At 39.5% G+C, this 9,333-nt stretch overlaps 1 long non-coding RNA gene across 1 annotated transcript; it reads right to left on the bottom strand.

Moving 5' to 3' along the window:
- Positions 1-6,425: 6,425 nt before the first annotated feature.
- Positions 6,426-7,065, bottom strand: LOC119357919. Its single transcript, XR_005172223.1, has 3 exons — positions 6,883-7,065; positions 6,683-6,766; positions 6,426-6,594 (listed from the first exon to the last, which is right to left on the bottom strand). It is a non-coding gene; the product is annotated as an uncharacterized LOC119357919 (long non-coding RNA).
- Between the last annotated feature and the right edge of the window lie 2,268 nt (positions 7,066-9,333).

The following is a 9,333-nucleotide window of genomic DNA, read 5'->3' on the forward strand; positions in this document are numbered from 1 at the left end:
GCTAATAGAGCCTTAACTTCTCTGTGAGAGCTTCAAAAAATGAGACTCATGGAAGGCTTAGTTTGGTCTTGCGGTCTGCATGTTTGCCACAAAACATCTTTTGCTTTATTTACAATAGGAACTGCAAAAGAAAAATATCAAGCACATCATCACCACTGAAGTGATAACAAGAGAGTAGTCCGAAAACCATCCCAGTGCTGCTCGAGAAGCATACTTTAAGTACTAAACATGCCAAAATTGTTGGAGGTACAGTCATACTAAATACACAAAAATCAATGCTCAGGAAGCACAACAAAACATGCCAAAATCTTTGGAGGTACAGCCTGAGTTAATTCACAAAAATCAACGCTCAAGAAGCATAACTGAACATACAAAAATCTTTGGAGGTAAGACCCAAATGAATCGACAGAACACCACCAAAGTTCAAGCATGCGCCTAGGACTGCTAAGCACAAATATTTGCAGATGTGATTTTTCATGGAACATCCCAAAAGATAACACCTAGAAGTATTTGGCTGTTCATCATCTTCTTACATAGGTGTTGAAGTACCATAGCCATAGAGGAATGGTGAAAAATATGGTCCATTACTTGCATCCCCACCAATATATTCATCACCTGGTGATCAATAAGTGATACCCGCTTCTTTGTCAGAACGTTATCTTCAGTACCAAGAGCATTTCCAATTTTTGAAGGAAAAATCTCTTGAAATCTGCAAAAGACGGAAAAATGGTTAAAGGACATAGCTTAAGAGTACAGTTCTTATATTTAACTTTAACATTATGAAGATCTCAGTCCACAGTGAAAATTAGACATGCAAAAAACAATTAGTTCATCTGCAGCAAGACACAATGCGTAACCTTTGATAACAAAACTACAGGTTTTATCATTATATATCTGATTCACCTCATGAATACCTTCATTTAGTCATACAGGGGACAAATTAATCAACACATGGAGCCTGTGTTTGGAGTTGACGGCCACCTCAAGGCGTTCGCGACCGCTAGCGAGATTATAAACAGAAATTATGCTGGTAATGGAGAGTAATAAACATGGTGACTATGCATGTGTCGATCAACAATCCTGAGTCTCATGACATGCATGTTAAAGATTATTGTTACCATCTTGTATCCATAAGATGGAATAAAGCTTATTCAGTTTGAATTCTGATTCCTATTTTTTTATCATGCAAACTACCACTACATACACCAGAGAACTTTTTTGCATACAAGATGCATGCAAGATCACAAGCATACCATCTATGTGTAAGTAGGTTGCACGCCATTTCGAATCCTCATCGAACTTCACCAATTTTGCTTCAATAATATTGCAATCCACTTTCCTAAATCCTCTACAAGATCCTCGGCATCACAATGCCTCTGATGTCCAAGTGATCACACTTTCTTGTGACCAATTTTACAAGCATCCAGGCAAAGTCACCCATGACTGAAATCTTAATCCACGCACCACTAACCTGCACATGAAAGCATTTTCAACAATCAGGGAAAATATACAATGGCATATCTTGACAACGAAAGGAAAGCTACAAGCATGCAATGCTCAGGAGGAACACTACACTCTTCCAGGTTCTCACTGTAACTTAGTTTAGTAATGCACGAGCATGAAACAAATGGCACTAATTCTACCAAATCATGTGTCATTTGCATAAACTATCATGTAGATACTGCGTGTAAGATTAAGAAGTTTCTGCTCGTGGCACGAACCGATACTACATGTCTCAACCCCATTAGTACCGGTTCGTGTACTAATGGGCATCGCACCCTTTAGTACGGGTTCGTGCCACGAACCGGGACTAAAGACCCCATTTGAACCGGGAGTAATGCCTGTATGGTGCCTTCGCCGCTTGAACCGGGACTAATGCTCACATTAGTCCCGGTTCGTAACGCAACCGGGATTAATGCTCTTTTCTGGCTGGACCAAAGCCCCTTTTTCTACTAGTGATATATGCTTGTTTGTGTTCTCATTGCTGCATGTACAGTTGTACACTCTGTAATTTTTTTTCTTAGGACCACTTTCTAATTCTCGTTTGTTTTGTATGTCCAAGTAGTTTGGTCTGATGTGTTTTTAGATGTGGAAGTTTCGGTCTGCTGTGTGTTCTAATCCATGCTGAGATAGAGCAGTGTTTCAATAGAATTTCTGTGCTCTGTGACGTGGAAACTCAGCTGCTACGAAATGGCACTACTCTATAACATATTGCCTGATAAATGACATGGAAAGCTAATGTGAAAAGGCACTAGAGAAATTCATAAGCATTTTATTCATGGGCTGGACATTATATTTGAATATGTTTATCTATTCCAACCCAGAAAACCTAACCTATGTATCGATTTGAGAGGTAACATAAGTTGGGACATAAACCATTTTTCGATGAGTAGAGAAGGTGTATCATGGGTTACTCATTCAGTCCACTGAGTTGTCACCCCCCTTCTTTGACCTATAGATATTTGGGGATTTAAGTTTTTGTTTTGTTTCATGCAGACAAGTTATCTGATGAGTTGAGAGGAAAAATCCACTTTGTAGTTACCAAATTATTTCTGCGAGCAAGTTTATCTCTGGTGGTTACCCAGATTTTAGTTCCTAAGCTTTATAAAACTAATCAAGTATGCATTTAAAAGATTACCACTGACGGCAGTTTTTCAAACCATGTGAACTGAATTGGTCCAATTTAATGCTTATACATTTGCACTGAAGTGTATTGCTGGAGTTTCAAATATTAGCCTGTGAGCTTGAATTGATCGAACAACTTTGGTTTTACAATTTTTTTTCTGAAATATACTTCTGTTTAGGGATATGATTCTCATTCTTTTATGTGCTTCCTTTGGTTATTTATATTTTCTTAATATACTTCTCTCTTCTAAATTGTTCTGCTGATGTCTGATTGTTTGACAAAATCTATACAGACTATATGTGTAATGAATTAATTGAGTAATGCCTTGGCACCCATACTTTTTTATTCCATATGTTCATCTTTAATTTATCACGTGTTGTTTATAACATGACAAGTGCACCTTGATCCTTACTGAATGAGATTTAACAAAGGCTCTAGCTGTGAGTAACGCGAACCTATTAAATGCCATTGTATGCAATTTCACTCTCATACTGAAGAGTACAGCCTGTTTTCTTTGCATATGGCTGGCATAGATGTAGTAGGAAGGGACCACTACTATGGTGTGTTTCCTCTCAAGGGTAAAGTATTAAATGTGAGAGAAGCAAGACATAAGCGCCTATATATTTCCTCATGTATGCTTCTAGGTAGCAATAATAACGACGATGATAACAGTGTTTCAGTTCAAGTGCATTCTTGCTTTTGATTACAGTATTTCTTACAACATATAATGGTGTGATAATATGCTTGTATTTTACAATGTTGCGATTCAATTTAAATAGTTTTTCCTTAATAATAATCTTGTAAGTTTTTATTTTCCAAATCATTGGAAGTGGTATTAATAATAATCTTGTAAGTTTTTATTTGCCAAATCATTGGAAGTGGTATTTGGTGTTGCAATTCTGCTCCTAAAATTATTTTAGACATGATTAGCCCCTTACTTTCTTTGAATGATATTGCCAATTTGTTTAGAGGGATAAATTGGTGAGTTTATATTTCCTTTGTAGTTGATTAGTTCTCTCTATGTTCATTTGTATCGACTCATAATCTACATGGTTTGGTACACAAACTTACAGGACAAGATGAGCCGAGGTGAGCCGCCGCCAATTCTCCCGGCCGCTAGCCCCCACTCTTGTTCCCTTCTTATTGCTTTCTCATTTTCTTCCTCTCTGATCACCCACCCATTTTCCTCTGTGGTGCTCTCTTGGTTGCACCGGTACTAATGGTGCAATTTTCAAATCCTACCCCCCTCCCCCCCCGTGCATCGCCTTTTTAGTTTTATAAAAAGCAAAAGAAAATGATAGAAACTTCAAAATTTAAAATCCTTCGGGAGGTAGTTATGTTACTACATCTACTAGTTAGGAAAATTTAAAAATTAAATTTGGACATGTTTTTGCAAAAAATGTAGGGAAAATGTAAAACGGCTATAACTTTTGCATACGATGTCGGAAAAAAACGTATAATATATCAAAATGTTCGGAACGAAAATCCGCATCCGATGGAGATCGCCTACAGCCTGTTTGCAAATTTTTAGAATCCTCAAATTCTAAAAGGAAAAAAAGTTATGCTCAAATTTCAGCTTTTTTTTGAATTTTTGTTAAATCTGGTCAAACTATGGTCAAACTACTTATTCAAGAAGTATTAGTGTTACTAAATAATTATTCAAGAATATTAGTGTTACTAAATAATTATTTCAGTTTTTTAATATTTTGGTCAACTATGGTCAAACTGTGGTCAAACTACTTATTCAAGAAATATTAGTGTTACTAAATAATTATTGATTTTTAGAACAATAGTTTCAAACTCAAACAGTGAAATGTGTGACTTCATGCTCAAGCTAAATTCCTGAGAGTTAATAGGATTGCCATCTTACTATTGTCAGGAAAACAACAAGTGCAGACTTGGAAACGAGGAAGAATAGAACCCGGAAGTTAAGCGTGCTCAAGCTGGAGTAGTGAGAGGATGGGTGACCGTTCGGAAAGTTAGATGATTTGGAATGATGAGGGATGATTAGAGATTAAAGGTTAAATTGAGCAGTGATGAGGGGTGATTAGAGATTAGAGATTAAAATAATTCAGAAATTTGAAATACAAAAAAAAAATAAAAAAAATCATAAAATATCCTTTAGTACCGGTTGGTGTTACCAACCGGGACTAAAGGTGGACCTCCAGGCAACGGTCACGTGGAGGGCCTTTAGTCCCGGTTCCAGTTAGAACCAGGACTAAAGGGGGAGGCTTTAGTACCGACCCTTTAGTCCCGGTTTCAGAACCGGGACTAAAGGCCCTTATGAACCGGGACAGCTAGGAGAGGCGCTGGCTTCTCCCCGTTGGTGCACCCAATTTCCACGCCTCCTCGTCCGCGTCAGCTACTACTGCCTACTTCCCAGGACAAATTTTCTCCGTCTTCTTCCTGACTGCCGCGGTTCCGGGCAGAATACGTGGAAGTGGAACACTCGATCGGCAGAAAATAAAAAACAAATCCTCAAAAAAAGATAAGACTCAGTAGTCAGTACGGCACCTGCACACCCACCCACCGCAGAGCAGCCGCGACCACCACAAGGCGGCCGACATCGAGGACAGCCACCACATTGCCCCGCCTGCCCGCCGATCACCACGCTGACTGCTCACCGTATCGCCCGAACTAAATAGAACGGGAAGTTGGCCGCCAGCACCGAGGTATTGCCGAGCACCGCCGAGCACATCCACCAGCCGCTCGCCAGGCACTAATCTCGCTCAAGACTTGAAACTTTTTTTTTCCAAAAATATATGAAAGGAACAGGAGTGGAATCTCCTTCTAATCCCCACGACCAGCTAACCGATCGGCGAAAAGTAAAATTACTACGGCACCAGTAGAATTTTATGTCAGTAGAGCTATGTGTTGGTTTATTTGAGCCCGTGTCCGCCGGTCTATCGACCAGGTGAGGAATAAGTTATTCTTCACCCATATATATACCACGGCATAGATTTGTACATATATATCAATGCATGTGAGTTGCTATGTTGACTATACTCACCAAAGACAAAGACAAGATGCCACTGCCTTTGACATTAAAACCATTATGCCACAGTTACTTTGGATCAAATTTGCATCGGAATAATAGTATTTGCACTGGTTAACTGCATTATGTGCAGCCACAAGAATCGAGTCTCTCTCGTCAAAAAATCATGTATTAGGCAGTGCCACGAATGTTGAAGTTTGTTGCATAATTTTTCCTTTAGCAACAGAGCCCTGTGTCACTTTTTGTGCTTCACCAGTCCCTGCCAATCAAAAGCGGCAATCCGATAAGGCATTTCCATGAACACTTTTGCAATCACTAATTGAAATATACAAGGTGATAAAATTGTTCACGTATTTGCACAACAACCAGAGAGTATAATAAAAGTAGAAGTTCTCTACCTGGAATTAAAAAGTTTGATCTCTTGTAGGTCCTTAATGGAGATGAATTTTCTTGAAGGGCATCCCACTGGTCACTTGGCATTCTTAGGCACTATGCATGCATCGTACTGCCCCTCATATCCCAGACTTGACTCATGTCGTATGAAGGTGACTCTGAACACAGACCATAAGAAACAAGGCTTGCAAACAAAAAGCATGAAAAGCAAAGTTTGAATCTGGAGTTCACATCCATAAGCCTTCTAGCCATCAAGTGTCAACTGCTACTGCTATCCGGCCACTACTATTTAAACCATGGACACTATACCATCCAAAAAGTTGTTCCCAGCCAAACCTACTGTTACTCCAATATCAGGTTTCTTCACTCAAAAAAAGTCAACCTTGCTGCACAACAATCTGACTAAAAGCCCACGTCAACAAAAGAACATCGAATTGCAGACTTCAGCATGAAGCCGTGGCAATTCCAGGATTGTTGCTGCTGCTACTGACGAAGGGACACCACTCCCAGATGAAGTATCAGCAAACTCCTCAAATTTTATGAACGAACATGAATATGATTTCTGCATCTTCTCTCAACTCTGAAGTAAAATAGAACGAAGATGCATCAATACTGGAATTCACCGCTCATAGGAAGCATTATTTCTCTTCTATGTCACTAGTTCATACCATTGGAAGTAGCTTAGCTCTCACCCTCTGTTATACGACAACCTATCCATGTTCATAAGAAGGCAAGGCTCCTCTCTGTCTACTCTACACGTATGTGCACGCATTATCTGACTACACGGTGTTCATGGATGACGGATCATTAACACTAAAGAGAGGACACTTCGAAATACAGCTCGGCATAATTAGTGTACCACTCGCACCTAGACTTCCCATCTTCCAAGATTTTGATGGAACAAGCTTCTTCTTCGTGAGCATCAGAGTCTTGCGTCTCGAAAATAACAATAGAGAAGGCACTGCTATCAGTTAACAACTTTTAAACAAGAGTGAAATATGACAGTTAAAGAATGAAGAGCTGCCAACTTACACATTTTTAAGCAAATCACTTAACGTGGCACTTTGATAGCACACAAATCTTTCAATTTCTCAATTCTTAAAACCAATATTGCATTTTCAGGAGCAAAATTTGGTCAAACCAAATTCTCAATTCTTAAACCCCGTTAAACATTTTCAAAATCCTCAAAAACCTAATAGAAAAAAGTTACGGGGCTTTTAAGATCTAGAGTGAAAAAAATCGAAAAAAAATCAAACAGTGGGCAAACTGTGGTCAAACAATGGTCAAACTAATTATTCTAGAATATTAGTGTTACTAAATAATTATTTCAGTTATTTCAATTTTGGTCAAATCTGGTCAAACTGTGGTCAAACAATGGTCAAACTAATTATTCAAGAAATATTAGTGTTTCTAAATAATTATTGTTTTTTAAAACAATAATTTCAAAATAAAACTATGAAATGTGTCACTTCATGCTCAAGCAAAATTCCTGAAGGTTAATAGGATTGACATCTTAGTATTGTCTGGAAAACAACAAGTGCAGACTTGGAGCGAGGGAGAATAGAACCCGGAAGTTAAGCGTGCTCAGGCTGGGGGAGTGGGAGGATGGGTGACCGTTCGGGAAGTTAGATGATTTGGAATGATGAGGGGTGATTAGACGATAAATTGAGAAGTGATGAGGGGTGGTGATTACAGACTAGAGGTTAAAATAATCAAAAAAAATTCAAAAAATATTTTCAAAAAAAAATCATAAAATTTCCTTTAGTCCCGGTTACCGGGACTAAAGGTGGAGCTCCACGTGGCCGCGCCCTTTAGTCCCGGTTCTGGATTGAACCGGGACTAAAGGGAGAGGCATTAGTACCGCAGGCCCTTTCTCTACTAGTGTCTTAAGCAAATATACCCAAGTAAATTTGCTAAAATCATCAATAAAGCTCACATAATATAAGTGTTTCCCAACAGACGCTGGAGCGGGACCCCATACATCAGAGAATATTTGTTCCAAGGAAACGGTAGACACACTAGTAGAGATGGGATAGGAAAACTGATGGCTTTTAGCTTGCTGACATGGATCACATACATAAGGATTTATTTGTGGATCATAAGGGAGGTTATTCTTTCGAAGCACTTGTTGAACAATAAAAGAGGATGGATGCCCTAGACGATTATGCCATATGGATGAAGTGGGTTTGATGGCGGTGAAGGCACACTTGGGAGACCTCGTGAAGAAGGGCATAATCAGGTAGAGACCACCATGGCAAGGGCCTTTAAACAGTGTGTCCTTCGTGACTTGATCCTTGATCAAAAAGAAGAAAGGATGAATTTCAAGAAATATATTGTTGTCCAAGGCAAGTTGATGAGAAGATAAAAGATTTTTGGATGCACTAGGAACATGCAAAATTATTAAGAGAAAGAGAATTATGAGGGGTGTGCAAAGTAGAATGACCAACATGTGTTATTGCCATACCATTTCCATTTGCCGTATGGACTTGATCACGTCCATTGTAATTTTCCCGAGTGGTTAATTTGTGTAATTCTCCGGTGATGTGACTTGTTGCTACTGTATCAACATACCAGTTTGTATCCACTCCATAAGATGCAAGATGCACACCCTTGTCATCCGAGTGAGATTCATCATCATCACCATTGTCAGAATACCTCCACCAACAATCACGTGCTGGGTGCCCATATTTTTTGCATATCTGACATGTAATATCCTGGCGAGCACCAAACAAGTGCCGACCGCTGCAGAGCCGACGTCGACCCACCAGCCAAGGCTAGCACCACGGATCAAGGGCCCCCGTCCAAGCACGAGCCAACCAGATCCTCGCCGCCAACTTCATCGGCTACCATGTAGTGCACTGCTTGCCTCTTGGGTGGTGACGTGTAGGGCGGTCTGGATTGGAGGCTCGGGCGTCTACGCTAGGTTGAACTCTCCGAGTCGCCTTGGAGGGAGCGACGCGGGGCAGAGGGTTTTTTCACCAATCAAGTACAAAGTCTTCTGAATACTTGTAGACGTTTATTTAGGCAAAGCAACAGGAATTTAACTGCTAACTCTACTTCACTCACTATTTAAAATATACACCGTGGGAAGATATTCCTATTATATTTTTGAAAATTTGATATAAATAGTCTGAATATTTATTGTACTGCGAAACTGCTTACAAGAGTACCGATACAAATAACACCTATCTCAACATAGTTACTACGTGGTACATCATAAAAGCTCGAAACAAATAATCTACCTAAGATAGTATCATAGTGAAACTAGACAAAGCGCCCTAATTAAGTAAGCTATATAACGAGGCCGTGCGACATGGAT

The sequence above is a fragment of the Triticum dicoccoides genome, chromosome 1A (assembly GCF_002162155.2).
Source record: "Triticum dicoccoides isolate Atlit2015 ecotype Zavitan chromosome 1A, WEW_v2.0, whole genome shotgun sequence".
In the NCBI taxonomy this organism is placed as follows: Eukaryota; Viridiplantae; Streptophyta; class Magnoliopsida; order Poales; family Poaceae; genus Triticum; species Triticum dicoccoides.